Source organism: Lynx canadensis, chromosome C1 (genome assembly GCF_007474595.2).
Source record: "Lynx canadensis isolate LIC74 chromosome C1, mLynCan4.pri.v2, whole genome shotgun sequence".
Taxonomy (NCBI): Eukaryota; Metazoa; Chordata; class Mammalia; order Carnivora; family Felidae; genus Lynx; species Lynx canadensis.
The window spans coordinates 163,278,874-163,303,597 of NC_044310.1; the positions used below are offsets into that span (position 1 = coordinate 163,278,874).

The following is a 24,724-nucleotide window of genomic DNA, read 5'->3' on the forward strand; positions in this document are numbered from 1 at the left end:
GACCAAAGAGGAAGAGTAGTACATGTCGAGGGAGGCTTCCCAGAGGAGGTGACCTTTGAGCTTATGCATTTGTGCCTTTCCCAGGATGTTGAAATTTTCCCATGCGAAGAAGGGAGAGATGCTAGTTCAAAGATTTTCACTGGCCAGAAGAGCCTTGACCTTGACCTTTTTTTTTTTTTTTAAAGATGCTACGCTAGGGGCGCCCGGGTGGCTCAGCCGGTTGAGCTTCCGACTTCGGCTCAGATCATGATCTCACGGTCCGTGAGTTCGAGCCCCTCGTCGGGCTCTGTGCTGACGACTCAGAGCCTGGAGCCTGCTTGGGATTCTGTGTCTCCCTCTCTCTCTACTCCTCCCCCGCTCATGCTCTGTCTCTCTCTCTCTCCTTCAAAAATAAAAACATTAAAACACATTTTTTTAAAAGATGCTACTGTATAACCAAAGAAAAAGTTTCAAAGCAGGATTACCAAAACTGAGGTATATTTTCATGTTTACTTTGAATGCCTTTTGCACAGAAAATCCCACGTCCTAAATTTGTAGTCATGGGCTGTGTTAGATTGCAAAAAATGTTTATATCTAGTCTTCTACAGGAGTGGTCTGGTTTAATGAGGTATAATGAACAGCATCCTGGAATCCCATCAGTCATCCCGTGACTGAATGTATTGACTTATTTGGAGAGGAGATAAATGTCTAAGCATAAGAGCCCATATGAAAGCGAGACCAGTATGAAATAAAAACTCTGGAGTCCCCTGGCATCTGTTGCCTGCCTTCCCCCCACCCCCAGCTTGTTAACCCTACGGTGGTTTGAAGGAAGCCAGGCAAGGGAAAAAGCACGGGCAGAGGTATGGATGTGTGCCGACGTAGATATGTTCTGGGCAAAGACGCACCAGCCATATAGCAAGCTACGCACGGCTTTGGAACATGTTTTGCTTTCTTTCACGTTTGTGCCTTTTCATATGCATACCACTCCTTGAAAAAAAAAAAAAACAAAACAATGTTTGACATCATTCTCAACATCATCCCAGAGAAGAATAAAGTGATCTCTCTCTTGTTCCTGTTAGACCCGAAGGTTGACTGTAGCAATTATCATGCTGTATTGTAACAACTCCAATGTGCGTATGTAGGTCCCATCGAGGGCGTGGGCCCTTCGTATTCCCAGGAACTATCGGAGTTGCCGGCACATCATACTCTCAGCAGGTTAAGTGAATGTGTAAAAGATAGGCCGAGGCCAGATGGTGGAGTGTCTTCAAGGTCCAGTTGAAGCAGCTTCGATTTTAATTTGTACACGTATCACTCAGGATATGCTGGATTATGCGGCAGCAACATGCAAGTCCCAAATTTCAGTGATTTAACACAAAGTTTATTATTCCCTGCTCACATCCCGTGTCCGCTGAAGGCCGGCAGGAGGGCTCTGCTCCTTGTAATCGCTCGGACATCCTGGCTGATGGAAGCTTCATCTTGATGTATGTTTCTAATGATCACCAGAGCAGAGGGGCAAATCACATGCCGCTTCTTAAAGAGTCTGCCCTTTGTCATTTCCACGCATGTTGATCGACCAAAGCGATTCACGTGACCATAGCTGGTTTCAAAGAGGGTGGGAAAGAACGATCCTGTTCTGGAAGATCAAGAGCCAGACTCCTGCGGTCAAGGGTGCTAATGGCAACGTCAGCGGATAACGGGGAGTCATACAAGGTTCTTAAGAACAAAAACAGGCACTATATGGTTGTGCTAATAAAGTGTGAAGTAACACGTAGCTTACCTGAAATTGGGTGCCTGGGGAAAGTGAGCTGGGAGACACATTGGACCAGCAGCGGGCTAGGAGGTTAGGGTTCTCTGAGCAGTCCTTGCACTGAACTGTGCATTCACATTAAGCAAGATACTTATTCTGGCTTCGCTTCAGTACCTCCAAGGGGAAAAGAGATACAGCGATGGTAATGTATACAGCCTTCCTGTTAGTCTGAGGGTTAATGAAAGTTGGGGGATGAGGCGCTTAACTCCCTGTTTTCTATTCAGTTCTGGAGAGAGCTGCCTCTCAAACAAAACGAACATTTTTCTGAGTTCACAGTACATTTCCACAGTGACAACTTTTGCCAAGCTCACCAAAATTTGAGCTAAACCTGAATAATAAGTTGACTATTTATTTTATGAATTGGATGCACATCCTGCCGGGTTTTCCAAGTGGTTCTGACAGCAGAATCTCTCATCTATAGCTCCCTTGTTGTTCTGAAGATAATATATCGACTGAGCCTCTTTCGACGGCGTTCTTTCCATGCTTCTCACATGAGGAAGAATTACTGCTGTTTTCCCCAGGGGACCTAAAACGACTGCATTTTTACACGTGTTATTTACTGTATACATTCTGATATCAAAACGGTCAATTCATTTATAATCTTTTTTAACGGGCCTTAGAGAATAAAGAGTCTGTCCCCTTTGTGCGGGGAGGTTCTTATTTTCTTTTGTACGTAAGTTTTACTTTGCAACCCATTAATGGATCTTGTGTCCGTTAATAGTTAGGATTAATTATGCACAATTAGCATATGATAATGTATGACACGTTTCAAGTGAATACCAGACAGCATAATGATACTGAATATTATTGTTCAGCTATGCAAGTCCCCTCAAAATATGATGGATGGTGTGTTTATCTCTACTGAATCCATTTACCTGACCTAGAGTGATGTTGTTTTTTTTTTTTTTCCAACGTTTATTTATTTTTGGGACAGAGAGAGACAGAGCATGAACGGGGGAGGGGCAGAGAGAGAGGGAGACACAGAATCGGAAACAGGCTCCAGGCTCCGAGCCATCAGCCCAGAGCCTGACGCGGGGCTCGAACTCCCGGACCGTGAGATCGTGACCTGGCTGAAGTCGGACGCTTAACCGACTGCGCCACCCAGGCGCCCCGAGTGATGCTTTAAAAATAAACACAGAGGCAAATAAACGCACAGAAGTTAAATACTGTTAAGCACTAAGGAGTGTTTCCAAGTACTGAGAGCTGAAGGTCAGCTGACTGGTTCTTTTGCTTTTAGCAAGAAGATTATTTTAGGCGCATCTTGTAGGATTTTAGAGCTCAGCTTTAAAATCCTTCAGAACTCAAAGGCTGTTTTATGTAAAGTGTTCTGACAAGCAAAAACGATTCCTTTTTAAACATAATTCACCTCTGCTCCGCAGGCTTATTGTGGAGAACAAAAACACTTACCTACGCGTCGTAACAAACAACTATTTTTGGCAAGCGCAGAACGGAAAGCGCTCAGGTACAAGGGGAAGCCTACTGCATTGTACTGTTGGTCCAAAGACACCACACGAAATCCAGCAAGAGAAATTAGGCTTGGGTAAATCCTCTCACCCGCTAGAATTATTAACAAGCGTTTATCTGTCTTTTGAAATGTTCTTTCATTAGAGCTTTTGAGTTTTCTATTCAAGTAAAATAAGACAAACGAATAGGCTATGATTGAACTTTGGCTTTCTAGTGACGAATTCACTATTTGAAGTCTATTAGCCTCCAACAACGAGACTTCCTTTCAAAAGAACCACAAAAGCCTACAGTATAGATAACCTTCTGTTACCCATTGTGAGCACAGAAAATGAGTCTATTCTGAGTTGTCATACGAACCAGTTTCTGCACCTGGACTTGGTCCAGCTATTAGCGTAACTGGGAAAGGCTCCTTCTGCTCCCTGCCCTTCTTTCCCTTTGTGTCCTCACATTAACTTTGAGGGACCTATCTTGAGAGCTCTCGGCTGGTTTCTATTTTAAGAACCTAGTTCAGCCATTATAATTAGTCCCCAGTTTGTCTGGAATCCTCTCAGGCATTCAAAAAATTCCGAAGATCTTAAACAAGTACTTCTCAAATTTTTCCACTAAAACATCCCTAATGGCAGAAGAAAGTGAATTTATCTTTGGGTGTCTGGGGCCCTAACCCCAAATGGGAAATGTCTTTGAAGTATTTCCGTTGCCCTAAAGTTCTATCTACGTGTTGTTTTCCTCTGTATAACACACCTGACTTATTTTTTTTAATCAAAAATCTTGATATTCTAAACTATCCGTCATTGAGTAGAATGAATGTTCCCAGAAGACACACCGTGCCTATGGCTTCGCACATCAGTCGGCAAAAGTCACGGAATAGTGTGATTCCATTAATACATTTGCATAAAACCCTTGCAAATCTTTGCATGGAGTTGGGTTTGGGGAGATTTCACTTTCCACAGGAATGCATGATCTATTTTTTTTTGTTGTTGCACCAAATGTGAATTAGTGCAAATCTAAAACAATTAATACAATGCTATTTTGACAATAAGAAACAGGCTTTGCATGGGTTGCACGTGGTCAACCTGACCAAATGGAAACAGACCCTGTTTATTCAGTTGTTTAGTTGGAGATTTGTATAGCCTTTACACTAGAAGAAAAGATAGATTCTACTGTCCTGCACAAATCAGGAATTCTCTCTGTAGTACTCCTGATGAATGGTTTTATGGACTCATTTTGAATAATTCTATCTGACGCCTTGATATAATTCGTGGTAGAATGCTCAGGACATATAGAGGACAATTAAAAGGTAAACAAAGATATCCCCTATTCCCACGATCCAGAGAACTAGAGATTTTTTCTCAACTTGAGCTGAATCTACCTAATCGTTCTTTTTTCTAGACATGCACTTCTTTTTTTTTTATTTAAAAAAAATTTTTTTTAACGTTTATTTATTTTTGAGACAGAGAGAGACAGAGCATGAACGGGGGAGGGGCAGAGAGAGAGAGGGAGACACAGAATCGGAAGCAGGCTCCAGGCTCTGAGCCGTCAGCCCAGAGCCCAACACGGGGCTCGAACTCACGGACCGCGAGATCGTGACCTGAGCTGAAGTCGGACGCTTAACCGACTGAGCCACCCAGGCGCCCCTAGACATGCACTTCTTTTTTTTTTTTTTTTAATTTTTTTTTTCAACGTTTTTTATTTATTTTTGGGACAGAGCGAGACAGAGCATGAACGGGGGAGGGGCAGAGAGAGAGGGAGACACAGAATCGGAAACAGGCTCCAGGCTCCGGGCCATCAGCCCAGAGCCCGACGCGGGGCTCGAACCCACGGACCGTGAGATCGTGACCTGGCTGAAGTCGGACGCTTAACCGACTGCGCCACCCAGGCGCCCCATAGACATGCACTTCTAAGAATCCCTCTGTTCCCTTGTTCTGAGACAGCCTCAACCAAGTGAAGGCAGGGTTGACATTTCTCCTTAGTCTTTGCTAGATTAAGCAGAACTGTTACCTTCAGATATTCCTCAAAGCATACAGTTTCCTTTGGAGGCTCAGAAGTTTGACAGTGCCCATCTTAAAACTTGCCCCAGAATGATTGCAACCTTCTAAATAAGGTTGTACCTTGGCAGAGAAAAGCGATCGTCTCTCTGTATTTTGGGAATCTAACTCAAAATGGGAAATTTCTTGTAATGCCACCATACCCTCCTAAATGGTGCACTCTCAGAAGCAGCGGCCGAAGAATTGTTGCCATGTTGCCCTTAAAGTTCTCCAAGCACAGATGTGATTCTCTTAATCATCCAGACCCTTGATAAACACTTACTCTCTATACGAGGTCCTAGGATACCTTGAGAGACTGACAAGCTCAGTTCCTGCCTTCCCGGAATTTACTGTCAAGAAAGGGATTTAGGCAAGTAAACAGACAATTATGAGGCAGTGTCTGTGACACTGTCATGGGCCATAGGATCCGACAGGGGCTCACCTAACAGGTGCATGGGGGTTAGAGGCGGCTTCCTGGAGGAAGTGATACCTAAGTTCAGATTTGAAGGACCGGCGAAAATTAGCCAGGCCATGGGGGAGGGCACGGAAGTGCATGAGTGTAATCTCGGGGACAAAAGCAAGCCCAAGGACGGAAGGAAGTGCTGCATCCTGCCAGGGCGATCGAGGTGAGGTGGAAGGTTTGAGAAGATAACTGGGGCCACATCACAAAGGCCCTTGAAAAACTTGGTAATAAGTTTAGACTTTGTTCTAAAGGCCAGGAGAAGCCACTAAAAGCTTTGAAGCCTGGAACAGATGGGAAGTGGTCCGCTAGACTGGAAGCAAGGAGGCCAGCCTTAGGCATTGATTTATTTTGAGTTTTCTGAGCTTCATTCGATTTCTCATCTTTGAAATGAGGACAACAGCACGTATCTCAAGGATTGCTAGGAGGTTTAAGTGGAATATTAGGAAAGAAAGAAGCTAGATCAGCATGTGGTATATATTAGGAGCCCAGTAACACAGCCTGATCCCTCAGAAGTCTGTGCTGTCGTGCTTATATTGGCATCTGACATATTTTCAACACGCTGATCACTGAACTGATACTGAAATACTGAATGATTCTTTAAGTAAAGCAAGGCCCATATGGCCATTCACTGAATGACCGTGCTTATCAGCAAAAGGGCGATCCATATTCTTGTACAAATTATTAGAACTGTGAGCCACATAAGTTTCATGACTACTAGAAGCAACAGCATTGGGTGTTTTTCCTTAGTCTTTTGTCCTTTTAACTAAGCACATGTGCTACGTTTTCATATTTACTATTTTCTTTAGAGTTCATAGATGGTGTTTTTAAGATTGCTCAATTTTTGCTCACATATCAAGTCAGATCCACAGTAGAATGGAGAAAAAGGGGGGGAAGAGGAGGAGAGGGGGAGAGAGAGGGGGAGAACAAGCAGGGGAGGGAGGTGGCTGGGCAAACACAACTGAAGAACGACATTTTGTTTTGGTTCATGCAATGTAAGATCAAACTTTTGACTATGGAACACCTTATGCCAATCAAAAGTAGTGACGCGAAACACTAACCTATCGATAGTTGAAACCATGTCAGCAATAGGCATGCTTCAAAGGGACGTTTTAAAGGAAATCATCTTTGGGAGTGCGACTTTCCCCAGAGCTGTACAAGCAGATTCATATTTTTCTTCATTATTTTGCCAAGTAAATTTGTTTAGTGAAACCAGGCAATAGTGACTCTATTAATCCTGATATTACTTAAAAAAAAAATAATCTGGCTAGGGAACAGAGTCTGGAATCCAATGGCAAAATCTTACCAGCCAGGGATGCTTATAAGGGACCTCACGCCGAAGGTAACTCTGAAGTTGTACCAAGATGGAAGGAACAGAATAGCTTCTATCCAGTACCAGTGGGGACGTGGAGAAAAAAAACAGGGACACAAAATCCTGGGATTTTTTTTCCCTCCCAGGAATAGGCAAGTGGTTTCATAGAGGTCTAGAGCTTTATTTAGCACCTGGCCCTTAAAACAGAGACTGATGCATAGAGAAAACCATTATATTCTGCGTAGTTACAAGGTTAGTGATTGTGAGTCAAGATTTGACATTTACTTTATTTTTCACATTCCTTCAGCAGAATTGGTACCATATGGCAACTAACCATTGGGAGGTTAAAAAAAATCACAAGATGATCAATTTCTGCTTTTAAAATATAAGTGGATTAAAATGCTTTAGGCCTCTCTTTGTTTTTATACTATTCTACCTTCTTCTTTCTTTTACTTTCCCTGGGAAGTTCACCATACAGTACCAATCACGTAGAAGGCACTTAGTAATAAATTGGTGATGACGAATATTACACGTATACGTAAGATAGCGTCTGTCCGAGCTTGGGTTTCCTAGTGGAAGTGGAGAGGCCTTCACTGAAAATACTTCTTGGGGCGCCTGGGTGGCTCAGGCAGTGACGTCTCTAACTCTTGATATCAGCTCAGGTCATGATCTGATGGTTTTTGGGTTCGAGCTCTGCATGGGCTCTGCACGGACCGTGCGGAACCTGCTTGAGATTCCCCCTCTTTCTCTGCCCCTCCCCCTGTCTCAAAATAAATAAACTTAAAAAAGAAAATACTTCTTTATAAGAGATCACTCATTTTTTTTCTCATTCTCCTGAAACTTCAGCTAAGGAAAGCCAAGCATTCTCTTTCTTTCAATTTTTAACTAGTATTTTCTTCACCATTTGCTTAAAAATTACTATTTTTTTTAATTTTTTAAAATTGATTTTTAAAAAAAATTTTTTTTTCAACGTTTTTTATTTATTTTTGGGACAGAGAGAGACAGAGCATGAACGGGGGAGGGGCAGAGAGAGAGGGAGACACAGAATCGGAAACAGGCTCCAGGCTCCGAGCCATCAGCCCAGAGCCCGACGCGGGGCTCGAACTCACGGACCGCGAGATCGTGACCTGGCTGAAGTCGGACGCTTAACCGACTGCGCCACCCAGGCGCCCCTTAAAATTGATTTTGAGAAAGAGACAGATCATAATTGTGGGAGGGACAGAGAGAGAGGGGGAAACACGGAATCTGAAGCAGGCTCCAGGCTCCAAGCTGTCAGCACAGAGCCCCACGTGGGGCTTGAACTCATGACCCATGAGATCACGACCTGAGCCGAAGTTGGACGCTTAACCGACTGAGCCACCCAGGCGCCCCTAAAAATTACTATTTCTACTTAAAGGTGCTCCAAATATCCCCCATCCCTTAGTGCCCCGATTATACTATTAGCGTTTTATTCCTTTAGCTGAAAGCTAAACGGCTTGCTATAATACAAATACCCCACAAAAGTGTTAGCAGTTCGTTTTTTGCACTATCCAGGGACTCGTGGATCTAATGTAATCACAAAGAAGAAATCGGGTGCTCCAAATTATTAGGCACATCATTGCCGAAGGGGAACGATTTGAGCTACAGAGAAGCAGAATAGGGAGACTGCACCTGCCAACATACAAGCTCCCACCCAGGGGTCTGGCTGAGCTCAGCTGCAGGTGGTTCCAGGCAGGTGGTTCCTTTTATCTCCATGGTGTGAATATTTACAGGCAACAATGCTGGAGGATCCAGTAGGATCAGCAACCAGTGGGAAAGCTTTTCCTGGCTGACCCCGAACAGACCCAGGGCGTAGTCACAGGCAATCCAGAAAAGTCCTGCAGGTTCGCTCCTTGAATGGGTTTCTGCAGAAGGGAGCGAGGACAGAAACGGAAATGGCAGTAGCGAGAGCAAACAAAGTTACTGAATTTGTACCGGAAGCCTAGTGTTCAAGGCCGGAGACTGCCACTTTGACGATGGAGCTGAGGAGCTCTTTGTAATTAGAATAGCGACCCAAACCAAGAAGTGACAAGAGAATCCAGGGGCAAACCTGAGTGGGGACATTAGCCAGCCAGCCCAAGCTGAACACCCGTCTGACCCCAGCCAGGTGGGCTCCAGAGTTAACACCCCAAGTGCATTTTCGTTACTTGTAAGTGAATATTCCCAGTGATACCCGACATTTATTGAGCACTGCAGCTGGTACTGTATTAAGCTTCTCTCAGTTGATTTTCATAGTAACCTGGATATAATTATCCTCATTTTACAGAAGAGGACACGGGGGCTTAGAGCTAACTCGTTAACCCCAAATTTCAGAGACAAGCAATTGTATTCCGTGTATTTACTAGTGTTAGCAAGCGACAGACAGGGAGGCTTGAACGATGGAAGCTGATTGCCTCGTTGTTCCAGAAGCTAAAGGTCCAAGATCAAGGTGTCAGCAAGGTTGGTTTCTTCTGAGGCCTCTCGCCTTGGCTTCTAGATGGTCTGTCGGACGGCCATGTTCCCTCTGTGTCTGTGTCCTAATCTCTTCTGAGGACACCTCAGGATGAGATTAGGCCCCACCCTGATAAACTTGTTTGACCTTAATAGCCTTTCTAAAGATCACGTCTCCAAATACAGTCACCGAATCTGAGGTATTGGGGGTTAGGGCTTCAACACATGAATTTTAAGGGGACACAATTCTGCCCGGAACAGCGATTAATTCTTCAGTTTGTATGTAGATACAGATTTAGCACAGAGAAGCACGACTGAGTTACAACAGTAAACTGTTACAGCGGCCAATGAAACAGAAACCACTCCGGGTACCTCAAAATAAGAAACTTGTCACAAGGAGACGGTCACATAGGTGAGAGAAGACCGAAGAAGTCCAACAGAAAGAAGCTAGTGATAAATACGCACAGGAAAATGTTCGTCCTCCTCGACTGGCGGGACAAAGGAAGGAGGCGGTGTCGCTGGAGCGGCTTGAGATCTGGGGCCACCCAGTGGATGTGAACCTCGGTGGGCCTGACCAGGAGGAGCTGGGATTACAGAGGCAGGTCTGTCTGGCCAGCGATGATGTCATCTGAAACAGACAGGAGGAGACATGGCCTCACTTCTCCTCTGGGCCAGTGCCTGCCTCCGGCTGGCCTCCCCACTCCCAGGCTGGAGGGCATGAGAAACTCAGAGATGTAGCCCCCTTAATTGCCCACAGTGCGTAGAGCAGAGCAGGGGACGGGCAAGGAAGAGCTCCGAGAGCAGCGAGCCAAGTCCCCACACAGCTATGCAGGGCGTACAGTCCTTCGCAAGTCGGACGTGATGCGTCTCAAGTACTGGCTGTGTGGGCCTTATAATGTCACCAGTGACATTCCTCCAACGACTGTGAAGCAGCACTCCCTGAATTGTTTAGACCTGGTTTCAGGCCAGGATGCCGGCCTTTGCTTATAGAGATCAGAAAAGCCCCCCACGCTCTGCACCGATGGACGGTCTCCTTCCCAGTTTGGTCTGGGTTGGGCTTTGCCTATGAGATTGTTCTCTAAATGAGCAAATGCTGGCCAAGAGCTTTGCGGCTGTAAAAATGTGACTTGTCTGACAATTGCTTGGTTCACTTGCTACCTGTCTCTTGCATATCCTTCCTTTCGACTGCGGTTCTTTGGGAGAGGGACAGATCTTTGCAGAGATCTGTGGCTCCCAGCAGCATTAGGATTGATCATAACATCCATGTGGAGCCCTCTGTGGGGAGGGGACCTGGAGGAGGGCGGGATGCACGGTTCGTGTGGCCAGACTTCTCTGCGGCAGTGAACAGGAGAGAGCGAACAGGAGAGAGGCAAGGGATGTCAGACGTGTTAACAGAATCATTTAGAGCCCCTTGTTTTCTACGCGGAGACTTTTTCAAGACCTGGGCTGTTTTGCCTGCTTAATGTACTCGGCATTTGCTGCAGTCAGACCCCGCGGCACGGTTAATGACACAAGTTCGAGGAAGCTTGGGGATCGTGTCAGTAGACACCAGACACTAACCTTGTCAACGCGGAAAGAGACGACATACTTATGGCACCGGGAGACACTCGGCTCCTCAGCCCCTAAAGCACCAGGGAAGCAAGAGATTTGATGTGGGCACACTTACCTCGTGGTTGGATTTCTCCGAAGGCAACAGCAATCGATCATAAAAGTGCAGATCAACAGAGGACTAATTCTGAGTCGTTCAATGGGGTGATCGTGGTAATTTCCTAGGGGCGGTAGTTTCCTAGCGGCCACGCGCACGGTCGGGCACAGACCAACTCACCTCTCTGAAGCCGGCACTGCCACGTAGAAAAGGTACATGTGCCAGAGGGGTAGCTGATGACACCACTTCAGATGGAGGTACATCCGTTAGTAAATAGAATTCAGCTGTCTGTCGGGACACTGCCACGCGCCCAAGCAACACCGTACTCATGAGATCGGTACTGATGGCCCAGAAAACATAAGGATTTAACACAGGTGACTCCATCTTTTATAGGTGTCACTCTGGCTTCTTGGTGGGCCTCGGCTGGTCAGGTGCCCAGCCTATGGCTAGCAACCTCCCCTGCTCACTCTCCCGATCATCCCCGACTCCAAGCGACCATTTTGGCACGACGTGGATCTACATTTATAACTGTTTTAGCCCCAGCATCCAGCCCGGTGCCTGGCACGTGGTGGGACAAACTGATCTCTAGGATGCTCTCGGGGTTTGCCCATAAAATGTTTGAAGCGGTTGGGGCGCCTGGGTGGCTCAGTCCGTTGAGCATCCGGCTTGGGCTCAGGTCACAATCTCACGGTTCGTGAGTTCGAGCCCCGCGTCGGGCTCTGTGCTGACCGCTCAGAGCCTGGAGCCTGCCTCGGATTCTGTGTCTCCCTCTCTCTCTCTGACCCTTCCCTGTTCATGCTCTGTCTGTCTCTGTCTCAAAAATTAAAAAAAAAAAAAATGTTTGAAGCGGTTGGCCATCCTATTTAATGACTGCTGTGGTTGAAATCATTTTACTTTCTTAGCAAATAAAATCGTAATGTGACGAGTCAGCGGCACTGAATCCATTCTCAAATTCTGTCCCAGAGTTTTTAGAGAAGGCGGCGTTTAATTATAAATAGAAATTTGGGCATGAGGCTCAGGTTTGGAGTGTTCCAGAGCTCCGTGGAGGCCACGCCACCTTATTCTTCAATTTAGGGCATCTGGGAATGGTGAGATTTAAAATGGTTTTCAAATGTGGCTGCTCGCTGGCGTTATCTGGGGAGCTTTAACGGTTCTGATGCCTCGGTCCTGGGATTCTAGTAGAATTAGTTTGAGGTACCGCTGGGGCATGGGGGGGGGCAGGGTTTAAAATTTTCCCAGATGATTCTAATATGCAGCCAGGTTACCGACCAATGTAAGACTCTTCTCTTTTGCGGGTACGGATACTTAACGTTACTGATGATTTGTCTCAGGTGACTTCATCTGTTTATTTTCTGCTCTTAAGTTACCAATAAAGGGAGATGTGTCCCATCCTCCGTGGGAGTCACTGTTCCTCATGAACACGGTGTTTGGCAGATTGATGGCATAGATCACACAGCCTACTTTCTTTTCCTCTTTATAATGGACACCTCCCACCTTTACTCTGGCTTCTCTCCATCATCCACCTCTCCCGCCCCACGTATCCCTACCCGTCTCCTAGCTTTAAAGTGGAATATAATCCCCCATTCATCCCTCTGCCTTGTGGGCTCCCAAGAGCATTTGGTTTTTAAGGAGTTTCGTACTATTCACCATGAGGAGACTGGTATAGAGCAATGAAACATAAGGAAGTTACCAAGGTTCCAGAATTTCTAACCATCTTGACAGTGGCCGTCTCTTCTTTTTTTTTTTTTTTTTAATTTTTTTTTAACGTTTATTTATTTTTGGGACAGAGAGAGACAGAGCATGAACGGGGGAGGGTCAGAGAGAGAGGGAGACACAGAATCGGAAGCAGGCTCCAGGCTCTGAGCCATCAGCCCAGAGCCCGATGCGGGGCTCGAACTCACGGACCGTGAGATCATGACCTGAGCTGAAGTCGGACGCTTAACCGACTGAGCCACCCAGGCGCCCCCCTTTTTTTTTTAATTTTTTTTTAACGTTTATTTATTTTTGGGACAGAGAGAGACAGAGCATGAATGGGGAGGGGCAGAGAGAGAGGGAGACACAGAATCGGATGGCCGTCTCTTCTATAGCTCATGCCCTTCCCCTCTGTCATGGTGACTAGAGGCGGGGCCTACCAAACCTCTCCCCTGACTTCCAACTTCTTTCCCTCTCAGATAAAGAACATGCTAAGCTTTAGCCATCACTCCCCATGTCCCCTGTCCCCACCAACCACCTCCTCAGTGTCCAGGCAGATGAACAGATAGATCCTGGCCCTAAGTGAGCTGTTGTGATTGTCTGAGACCCTCCAGCCTCCAGGCTGGATGCCCACTTTACTGCCCTTTTAAAATTATTATTATGAGGGGCGCCTGGGTGGCGCAGTCGGTTAAGCGTCGACTTCAGCCAGGTCACGATCTCGCGGTCCGTGAGTTCGAGCCCCGCGTCGGGCTCTGGGCTGATGGCTCAGAGCCTGGAGCCTGTTTCCGATTCTGTGACTCCCTCTCTCTCTGCCCCTCCCCCGTTCATGCTCTGTCTCTCTCTGTCCCCAAAATAAATAAACGTTGAAAAAAAAATAAAAAAAAAAAATAAAAAAAAATAAAATAAAATAATTATTATGAAATTTAATGTCAAATTGGTTTCCATACAACACCCAGTGCTCATCCCAACAGGTGCCCTCCTCAATGCCCATCACCCACTTTCCCCTTCCTCCCACCCCCTATCAACCCTCAGTTTATTCTCAGTTTTCAAGAGTCTCTTATGGTTTGCCTCCCTCCCTCTCTTTTTTTTTTTTCCTTCCCCTCCCCCATGGTCTTCTGTTAAGTTTCTCAGGATCCACATAAGAGTGAAAACATACGGTATCTGTTTTTGTGTATGACTTATTTCACTTAGCGTAACACTCTCCAGTTCCATCCACGTTGCTACAAAAGGCCAGATTTCATTCTTTCCCATTGCCACGTAGTATTCCATTGTATATATAAACCACATATTCTTTATCCATTCGTCAGTTGATGGACATTTAGGCTCTTTCCGTAATTTGGCTATTGTTGAAAGTGCTGCTATAAACATTGGGGTACCAGTGCTCCTATGCATCAGCACTCCCGTATCCCTTGGGTAAATTCCTAGCAGTGCTATTGCTGGGTCATAGGGTAGGTCTATTTTTAAGTTTTTGAGGAACCTCCACACTCTTTTCCAGAGCGGCTGCACCGGTTTGCATTCCCACCAACAGTGCGAGAGGGTTCCCGTTTCTCCACATCCTCTCCAGCATCTGTAGTCTCCTGATTTGTTCATTTTAGCCATTCTGGTGACCACTTTACTGCCTTTAATGTGTCAGCCTGGGCACTAACCTCTTTTAAAACATTGCCTCTATGGAAAATGTGTTTCAAATTGTAAACAATTCACATACAAATAAACTTTTTGGAATTCAACCTGTTTGTAAGTTGGAGACAGCTGATACTTATAATGCAGCAAATATTATTCAAAGGAAAGAACTCAGAATATGAATTAACCCATTTTTTCAGCCTTAAGCGATAAATAATGCTAGCAATAAAACCAAGGTGCTGGAAAGTTTCAGGTCAATTGGGAGCATAGTGTGTGGCAATCTTGTGTTCTAGCATAAGCTACAGCTCGCTATATAGGTAATTCCCAAGACCTGAGGGGGTGCCTGGTCCTTAGAATTAGCATCAGTTTGGAATACAGGGATAGAGCCCTTACTAGGAGTCAAATACATATTGAATATAATTTGATCTTCACAACAACCCCATGGATTAGGATCTATTATTACCCCCATTTTATTTTATTTCATTTCATTTCGAGAGAGAGCGAGAGAGTGAGAGCATGCGCGGGGGTGGGGCGGAGGAAGAGGGTGAGGGAATCTTAAGCAGGCTCCGTTCTCAGCGTGGAGCCTGACATGGGGCTCGATCTCATGAGCTGTGAGACCATGACTTGAGCTGAAATCAAGAGTCGGTCACTTAATCAACTGAGCCACCAGGTGCCCCACCTACATTTTGCAGATGGGTAAACTGAGACACAGAGAAGTGAAAGAACTTCCTTATAGCATAGGGCTTGTAAAGGGCTAAGCTATGATTTTCAGCAATGTGGCCACTGAGTCAGCACACTTCACGACGCCCAGGTCGCAAGAGTTGGGTAAAGGATGTCATCTGAGTCATACCTTTATACCTAAAGATGAAAGAGAAAGAAGAAAGAAGAAAGAAAGAAGAAAGAAAGAAAGAAAGAAAGAAAGAAAGAAAGAAAGAAAACAGACACTGCCTTAGCCTGGGCAGTTCCCTGTGCTAATGCTACCAGGGGAGGAAGAATTTCGTGTGTGCATGTGTGTGTGCATTTGGAAGTTCAGAGCTGCACCCTCAGCATGTTTAAACTTAAATGTACTGAAGGCTTGGACTTCGGGTGACTGATTTCTACAACACTATTCTTGCTCACGCCTCAGGGCTATGACAGGGACTCCTCTAGAGTCTAGACCTTCTCCTGGTCTTAAAAACAACTGATTTGTTCTATTTAGGTCTCCATAAAATACAGTGAGCTTTGACTTTTAGGACTTTCCAATATCAGTTTTAAAACTTGCTTCCTTCTCGGAGGACACCCCCCTTTTTTTTTTTAGAAAAGATATTCAAAACTTTACCAGATAAAAATTATGTTTTGGAAGTGTTACTAATTTTACCCCCCCCCCCAAATTGTGAATAAATACTTTATAAGTCTCTTGAATGAATCCCAGTTCTTAATTTTTGGAATAGTTTTTATTATTTGTTAGGATTCAGCTATGCCTCTCCTAGGAATAGGTTGTACATTTCCCTGGCCTCAGGGCAATGGGATAATCACTGGCCCATTAAAATAAGTGTCAATGCACCATAAACTAGTATAGTTTTTCTTGGAGAGCAAGGAATGAAGTATGAGTAAGATGTACCATAGTGTGAATAAAATATATTAGGGACCAAGGGGTTAGGGCTTTAAATTTCCACAATTTTAACCCATAGTCTACAGAGCAACAATCTGGGAAGACAGGTGTTTCTATAACTGTTGGTAGAAGGTTTAACCTGAACCAATGTGATGCTGTTTGTGGTCTCGGAAAGCCCCTTCCTGAGTGCCTATACCTATGCTTTGCTTCAGAAATTTTAATGTGCTTTATTATTAAGTGGTGCCCAGGTCCTGCTGTAGATGTCATATAATAGACAGTATACATACAGTGTTAATTTTTTTAATGGAAAAATTCTAAATTCTGAAAAACATCAGGCTTCAAGGACTTGAGATAAAACACTGTAGGCTTTTCAATTTTTTCATTAAAAATTTTTTTTCGGGGCGCCTGGGTGGCTCAGTCGGTTAGGCGTCTGACTTGGGCTCGGGTCATGATCTCATGGTTTGTGGGTTCGAGCCCCGCATTGGGCTCTGTGCTGACAGCTTGGAGCCCGGAGCCTGCTTTGGAGTCTGTGTCTCCTTCTCTCTCTGCCCCTCCCCTGCTTGTGCTCTGTCGCTCTGTCTCTCAAAAACAAACAAATGTAAAAAAAAAAAAAATTAAAAAAAATTTTTTTCATGTTTATTTTTAAGAGAGAGACAAGACTGTGAGCGGGGGAGGGGGAGAGAGAGGGAGACACAGAACCTGAAGCAGGTTCCAGGCTCCCAGCTGTCAGCACAGAGCCCTATGCAGGGCTTGAATCCACGAGCCTTGTGATCATGACCTGAGCCAAAGTTGGACACTTAACCGACTGAGCCACGCAGGCACCCCGAAACACCATAGACCTTTTTACAAAGGACCATTTGACTGACATATAAATTCAGCAAAACACATCGCTTAATCTGCTTTTAAAATTCATTGATTGATTGATTTAATTAACAAGTATTTATTAAATTAAGGGTGAGGATGCAATTGTGATAAAAATGAGAATCCAATCTAACGAGGCAGACAAAACATTTAATTGTCACATATAGAAATAGAGACACACAAGCTCAGTTAAAGACTATAAAGGATTTTTTTTTTTTTTTTAACTAAACTCCACGCCCAGCTCAGAGCCTGGGTTGCAGGGTTGCAACTCACGACTCAGAGATCAAGACCTGAGCTGAAATCAAGGGTTAGGCGCTTAACTAACTGAGCCACCCGAGTGCCACTAAAAATGACTTTTGATATCACCCAGTCTAGAAAATGCATGTTTAACATTGTTTTTTAAAACTGATTGTGCTGAAATCAAATTTGCACAGTGCTGGAGCAAAGATGAGAATACTTCAATGTAAATGCATATGAAACAAGGATGGGTTTGCCAGCCCACAATTTGCTGGAATGAAAGAGGGCAGATAAACTGAATTCTACCTTTCACAGCTGGAATTTTGAGTGTTTATTTCAATGTCTACTTAATAGCGTGTGTGTGTGTGTGTGTGTGTGAACTTGTTTAATATTTTCAACCTAATGCAATATGTACATATCAGTCTTGTAATATAGGTTCTAATATTATTGCTGTATTACAGATGTGATAACTAAGGCTCAGAGAGGTCAAGGGATTTGCCCAAGTCACATAACTAACAAGTGGCCGATACCTAAATTGAGCATGATACTGCTCCTGGATGCTCACTGTACTTATGACTGTGGGGCATGAGTCAATGGGGACTAAGGTGACGGGGACGGTGCAGAACAGTGAAAGAGTTCTGGATTTATAGGCTGGGGAACTGGGTTCAAGTTCCGATTTTATTACTGACCGGTTCTGTGATTTTGAGCCTTACCCGTATAATATAGATAATAATTACTGCTTCTCTGGGTGGCCGTGAAGCCTGAATGTATGTGCAGTAGACTGGCAAAATTAAAAGTCTGAAAGTAGTCAGTGTTGATAAGGATGCAGAATAATGGGAATGTTCTTCATTCACTACCAGTAGGAGTGTAAATTGGTTAACCTTTGGAAAACAGTTTGGCATTATCTTGTTAAGCTGAATATGGCCGCTACTCCGTGACCCAGAAAATCCACACATGGGGACACTCGTGCATACATACACCAGCACCTATGTGTAAGAATGTTCTTTGTAGCATTATTTGTAATAGCCCCAAACCGGAAATAAGCCAAATGTCTACCAACAGGAGAATGGATACATCAGTTGTGGGATATTCACACTGTGGAACGTAAGAGAATAGTGAAACCGAATGAACTTCAGCCATATATAAAAGCATGGTTAACTTTTAAATCCATTGTTGGGAGGTGGGGGGAAGCAATTCTCAGGAGAATACTTACAGTGTGATTCCATTTTTGTAAAGGAATAACATAGGCAAATTAAAAATACCTTGCTTAGATATAGAGCCATGTGGGGTCAAATTATTTTTGAATAATAAGGGGATGATACACTCAGAATTCAGAGTGTAGTCACCTTTGTGGGTGTGGGGGATGGTGTTGGGAGATGAGCACCTCCATAGATTTAACAAAATTAACCATGTTCTGGTTCCTCTATTGGATGGTGGGGTCACAGATGTCAATTATTAAACAGTTTTCCCCCTAACATGTATATTACATAGAATCTTTTTGTGAGCATCAATTGCTATACAATGCCCATTAAAAAGCCCTAGATAGTGCAACTCTAAGCCTTTTGAGGAATTCTGGCCTTTGCTCCCTCTGTCCACAGCATCTTGTCCAGAAGTAGACACATAATAGATGCCCAGGAAGGATTAATTAAACTAATAACATTTGGCTAAAAAGAAACCGAAAAGACACAATATCCATGATGTGCTTTACAAACGAAAACTGCTATACAAACAATAGGTATTATTAAAAAGAGAAACTTACAGTAATATCATTTAGGTCCTACTCCCTCAAGACTGAATCGCTTTAATGGATGATCTTGTGATGAAATGTCCGTCAACACTTCCATTGTGGATGCATAATGCATTGAATCGGTGGCCTCGAACCCACTGGTTTCCGAGGGAACACCAAAGTAAGTTTATTTCCAACCTGTTTCTTCTCTTCATTTTATTTTATTTTTTTAGAGAGAGAGAGAAAGAGAGAGAGCGCACAAGTAGGGGAGAGGGGCAGAAGGATAGAGAGAGAATCTTAACCAGACTCCGTGCTCAGCGCGGCACCCATGCAGACCCCATCCCACCACCCTGGGATCATGACCTGAGCCAAAATCAAGAGACGGATGCACAACCAACTGAGCCACCCAGGCGCCCCAACCTGTTTCTTCTCTTGGATTTTAGGAGCAGAGCAAGTGTTTTCTTTCGTAGTAGATGGGGGTGCAAAGAATACTTGTCAGTTTGAAAATACTGAAAATGACTAGGAAGGAAGAAACGTGCACTCTTCTTGAAAAACGCTTTCCTGCAATCCTACGGGAATAACCCAAGGTGGCTGTTCAGGCGATCCACATTATTCAGAGACAAGGAGGAAAGAGCTAAGCGTGCAGTAGGCAAAGGCAAATGGCATCTGTTTACAGTATGTGTTTTGTACCTAAACTTTGTCGGTCACCCACTAGGCAAAGCATGGGAAGGTGGCTCTTCGTTCTTCCCACTAATGGCCCACTCTTTACGACCTGATTGTTTCCTCTGTCTGTTACTTAGATTTCAAATAGATCCTCAGTGCAACCTCTTTATTTTCGACGATCCCTTTTCCTCGTGCCTCTGGGCGTCACTCCTTCCTCAGGAATAAAGAGGAAGAGCTAAGACAGAAATTCTTGGTACGATTATCAAACAACAATTAGAGTTTATTGTGCGTGTGCCTTACAATGCTGTACTGCGTTTCCCTTCCTCCAAACAGAGGCAGCCCTGAAGTGTGGTTCTGAGTCTGTTTACACCACCCAGATATCAAATTGACTTGCTAATGGTAACTCTTCCTTGGTATCCATGGGTTACTGTGTCATGTGATTTGACATCAAGTACAGACAGTGCTGATTAGGAGCATCCAGCTCTGTCCATCTCCGTGCATCACTGAACCATCTGGTCATTTATTCACTAATAAGCCCCTAATGGCCCCAATATTCACCGGCCTGTCATTGTGACATGGCATAAAATGCCTACATCTTTCAACTCGCTTTGACATGTTGCTTGTTTCACATCAAAACCCGTCATTTACAGGAAAAGAGCTCAGAGGGGTAAAAACTTGACCTAATCTGCAGTGTTAACACAAAGACAGAGGCTTGGTATCTGGTAGCCTGACGAAAAGCATGTAAATGGGCAGGAATTCATTTTGTACATTTTTTTTTTCCCATTCCCATTTTACAACGTTCTTTAAGTTTGGTATCATTCCTAATATGGGATTTTATGTGGGCTCTGTGTCGAAATATCTATCCTGTATCTGCTTAAATAGTAAAGAGTGCTTTCAGAGGAAAGAGCTTTCTGGAGGCAGGAAGCTTGCCTGTTTACATTTAAATGGTAAGGAAAAAAACCTGCACAATCTGGATCCAAAAAGCAAGTGTCTGCAATTCTCAGAAGACTATGGTTTGTGATTTCAACGCTCTTACTCTCTGTCCTCCTTTTCTAGCTTAATGTGCTGTTTTTACACATTAGATCTGAGTATCGCAGGGAATGTGAGATTATCCACATTTGGAGCATTTGATATTATCACCAGAGCAATAATGAAAGGTTGTGATCTTTGCTTTCAGTCGTGACCAGTAGGAAAGAGAGGCCCAAAATGCTACAAACAGACCGGCAGAGGCGGAGGGAAAGGGATAAAAATTAGCAGGGGTTCAGGAGGGGAAATGCAGCATTCTATCACATTCAGTGCTGTTAAAATCTTGGTCCTTGAGTGTAACGAAAACACCTTGTAACTGAAGTTCACTAGCTGTTTTTGGGTGGTTCATAGTTTACAGATGTTATTAAAATGAACATCTTCCTCAGAAATCTCCCCATCCCATGTCTCTCTTTTATTGTCTCGTTTTTTCTTTTTAAAAAATACGTTTCTAAACACCACAGGCTGCCAAGGTTTCGGTCTAGAGCATCTTTTTCCCCATCGTCTTCCCTCACCCTTCGCCGAGGCCCCGTACCCTCTCTGTCCTTCACATCAGTAGGCAGAGAGAAGACGGCACCTTTCCGCAGATCTCTCACGGCCCGTACCAAAGGAACTGAACCAAAGGGGGTGCCGGTGGTGGTACAGAAGGCAGAGTTAGGGCTTTCCGATTGGCACAAAAGGTGGAAAGGGCACCCTGGTTTATTTGCAGCTGGCTGGCTTTGTGGGCATAGCAGAGTCTGGATGTAGTGCTGTTGGTCCCACCAAACCCATTTGAGGGTCAGCTCCCACACCTGTTGGGCCCAGCTGACCTAGAGTTGAGCCCAGACCAGCACCCCTCTGCTCCCCTTTCCTTCCCACGGGAGGAAGCCAGACCAGAGACGCCTCAAGGGTGACAAAGCGGGGGCAAGCTCACCAATGAGCCTTCCCAAGTGCTCTCTTCACTCGGGTGTTCTGATTTATTGATGCAGACCTTTTCAAAAAGAGCAGCTTTCAATGCTGATTTGAAGAGAACCCAAATGTCCTACTGCCTCCGCAGAAGCTTTTCAAATTCTAATTTTCTTTTCCCCTATATTTAGAAGAAGTCTACTACGTTGCTCATGAACTCCCTCATCCTCTTGTGATCACTCGCTCTTGTGTAGCTTTATGAGAGCCTCGGCGCAAATAATGCTCAGTCTTTATCACTCTACGGACTGCAGCGAAAACTTCCCTCCTCGTCAGACTGTGAGCCCACATCACCAAACCGAAGGGAAACTCAAAAGTCCCCTTTTTCTTTGGGGAGCTAATATTCTTGATTTCCTAGGATACTCCTCATTTAAAATATTCCTTCCTGTCATGCCCTAGTCAGCCTTGCATGAAACCAACCACAAGGCTTAGCGCTGTGCTCAGACAACTCGCGTTTACTTGTTTACCCATTCAGTCGACAGATATGAGTTGAGCATCAAGTATTTTTCTAGATACCAGGGATACGAAGATGACTAACTAACATGACGCTCCAGCCCTTAAGGAGGTTACAGGGCAGTAGTTTTTTTCGGAATGTGGGATTTGGGTGCAGGTGGGCAGAAATCAATAAATGAGGGCATTGGGGAAGACAATGTTGGGAATTACCGAGGCTTGGTCGTGCAGAAGCAAGTAACCATAAGATAAGAAGAGAGAAAAGTTGGAGGTTGTATGGGAATAGAGGGGAGAGTGGAATACCTGTGTGCTCTTGAATTTTCATCCTCTTGTAAACAAAGACCCACACACCCTCCCTACTTCCTCTCCCTCCTATTCATACCCTTTCCTCTCAGCACCAGTAAGGGAAAAGTCTCTTCAGAGTATAAAAGTACTCTAGCATGGAATGGAAAAAGAAGGGAGGAGGGAGGGGGGAAAAGAGGGGGGAAGGAGAAGGGTAAGGAGGACAACAACAACAGAGCGGTAAGGGGGGAGGGAAACTCTTGGAGGAGTGCCAAGCCCTCTGAACCCCAAAGCCGCTGAATTAAAAATCCGAAAGACCCTTACCTTACAACAATAATCCGTGGTTTTTCCCACCAAGTGCTCATTGCCCAGCCCTATGCTGTGTTCACCAGGACGGGAGGAAGGCCTGCACAGGAGACTAGCTCCTCCCTTCTCTGTCTCATCATAGGCACACCTCTTCACCTCTTCTCAGTCCTTTCTGATATGAAGGATTGTCTTCATGTGCCTTTTCTGTGGCTTCTCTTGTTCTCCCATCCATGTTTTCCTCCATGATGTGTCCTTCATGCTTTTCTGAAAAGTGGAGGAAGGGCGGGGTAGGTGCCATCAGGACTGGCACTTGTCCTTGTCTCTGTTCTTCCAGCCAGGGGGAAGGACTAAAGAGTTATTCATCGCCGGGCCTCCAAGATTCTCACAAGATTGCCGGGGTTACAAAAGTGATTCCTAGAATGCACTATCTTGCTTGTTCGTTTGTTATTCCTGATATGTAGGACAGTAAGTGACTGGGAGACCTATTTTTTGTTCATCTAAGTGTGTGCTTGTGAGAAGCTGGGCATTGTCTTCACATCGGACGGCCTGGGTGCCTGGAGGGCCACTAATAGAACATTCCTGTTCTACAGGAATTCACATTTTACATTTCAAAAAACTTACAGAACCAGAGAAACTGAAATCATGGGTACACACAATAAGGTTATCTAGGTAAACAAAACAATCCAATTTCCCTATTTTTTTTTTTACTTAGGTAAATAGATAGTATAAAATTTGCCATTTCTACAATTTTTAATGTACAGCTTAGTGACATTGATTATAATCACAAGGTTGTGCGGTCATCACTATCAATTTCTAAAACCTTTTCATCACCTGAAACAGAAACTGCATCCATTAAGCAATAGCTCCCCATTATTGCCTCCCCCTACCCCCTAATAACCTCTAATCTACTTTTTGTCTCTATAAATTTGCCTATTCTTGGTATTTCACATAAGTGGAGTCATACATTGGTCCTTTTGCATCGGGTTTATTTCACTCCGCGTAATGTTTTTAAGATCGATCCATGTTATGTGTATCAGAACATCATTCCTTTCTTTGTGGTCTAATAATATTCCATTGTAAGTATAGATCACATTTGTTTACTAATTTATCTGCTGATACTTGGGATACTTGGGTTATGTCCACCACATTTCTTTGATTTTGTTTAGAAGGTTATCAAATGATTCTACTCAAAACTTGGGAGAAAGGGGCATTACCTAATTAGAAAGGCAGTAGAGGATATAGATAAAGAACCTGAGTCTTAGCGTTAGACTTGGGTTCAAATCCTGTGACCTTCCTATCAAATGCTCAGTCTTACGCTCACCTTGGGTAAGTCAACATCACCTCTCTGCACCTTAATTTCCTCATTTTTTTAAAAAAATGTTATTTATTGGGGCGCCTGGGTGGCTCGGTCGGTTAAGCGTCCGACTTCGGCTCAGGTCATGATCTCGCGGTCCGTGGGTTCGAGCCCCGCGTCGGGCTCTGTGCTGACAGCTCAGAGCCTGGAGCCTGTTTCAGATTCTGTGTCTCCCTCTCTCTGTGACCCTCCCCCGTTCATGCTCTGTCTCTCTCTGTCTCAAAAATAAATAAACGTTAAAAAAAATTTTTTTTTAAATGTTATTTATTTTAGAGAGAGAGAGAGCAAACACAAGTGGGGGAGGGACAGAGAGAGGGGGGACAGAGGAGCTGAAGCAGACTCTGTGATGACAGCAGAGAGCCCGATATGGGGCCCAAACCCACGAACCATGAGATCATTACCTGAGCCGAAGTTGGACACTTAACTGACCAAACCACCCAGGTGCCCCAATTTCTTCATTTTTAAAATGGGAATCATAACCTCTATTCCACTGACTTCTTGTGAGACTGATAGACAATAACATACTTTGTACATTTTTGGCATGTAGTTGGCAGTCAATAAATAGAAGCCATTTTTCTTCCTTAAATGAAATCCAAAAGGCAAGCGTCTCTCACAATATGGAGTTTAGAGGAGGTAATTAAAGAACAATAAAGGAGGGCCTCAGTGATGAAAAGTTTGGGAACTATGGAGGCTTAGTGGTCTCTAAGGTTATTTCTAAGCTCTAAAGTTCTATAATTTGGTTAAATTTTCAGCTTGCCTCCCATGACTTAGAGGAAAGAAATAAAATGCCTTAAAAATCAGACAGGCAAGTTCTACTGCATCATTGACTCCTCTGCTC

General features: G+C 44.4%; 1 long non-coding RNA gene across 1 annotated transcript; it reads right to left on the reverse strand.

The window, feature by feature from the left end:
* Positions 1–358: 358 nt before the first annotated feature.
* On the reverse strand, positions 359–23,360 carry LOC116738278. Its single transcript, XR_004344021.1, has 3 exons — positions 22,551–23,360; positions 1,757–1,900; positions 359–1,612 (listed from the first exon to the last, which is right to left on the reverse strand). It is a non-coding gene; the product is annotated as an uncharacterized LOC116738278 (long non-coding RNA).
* Between the last annotated feature and the right edge of the window lie 1,364 nt (positions 23,361–24,724).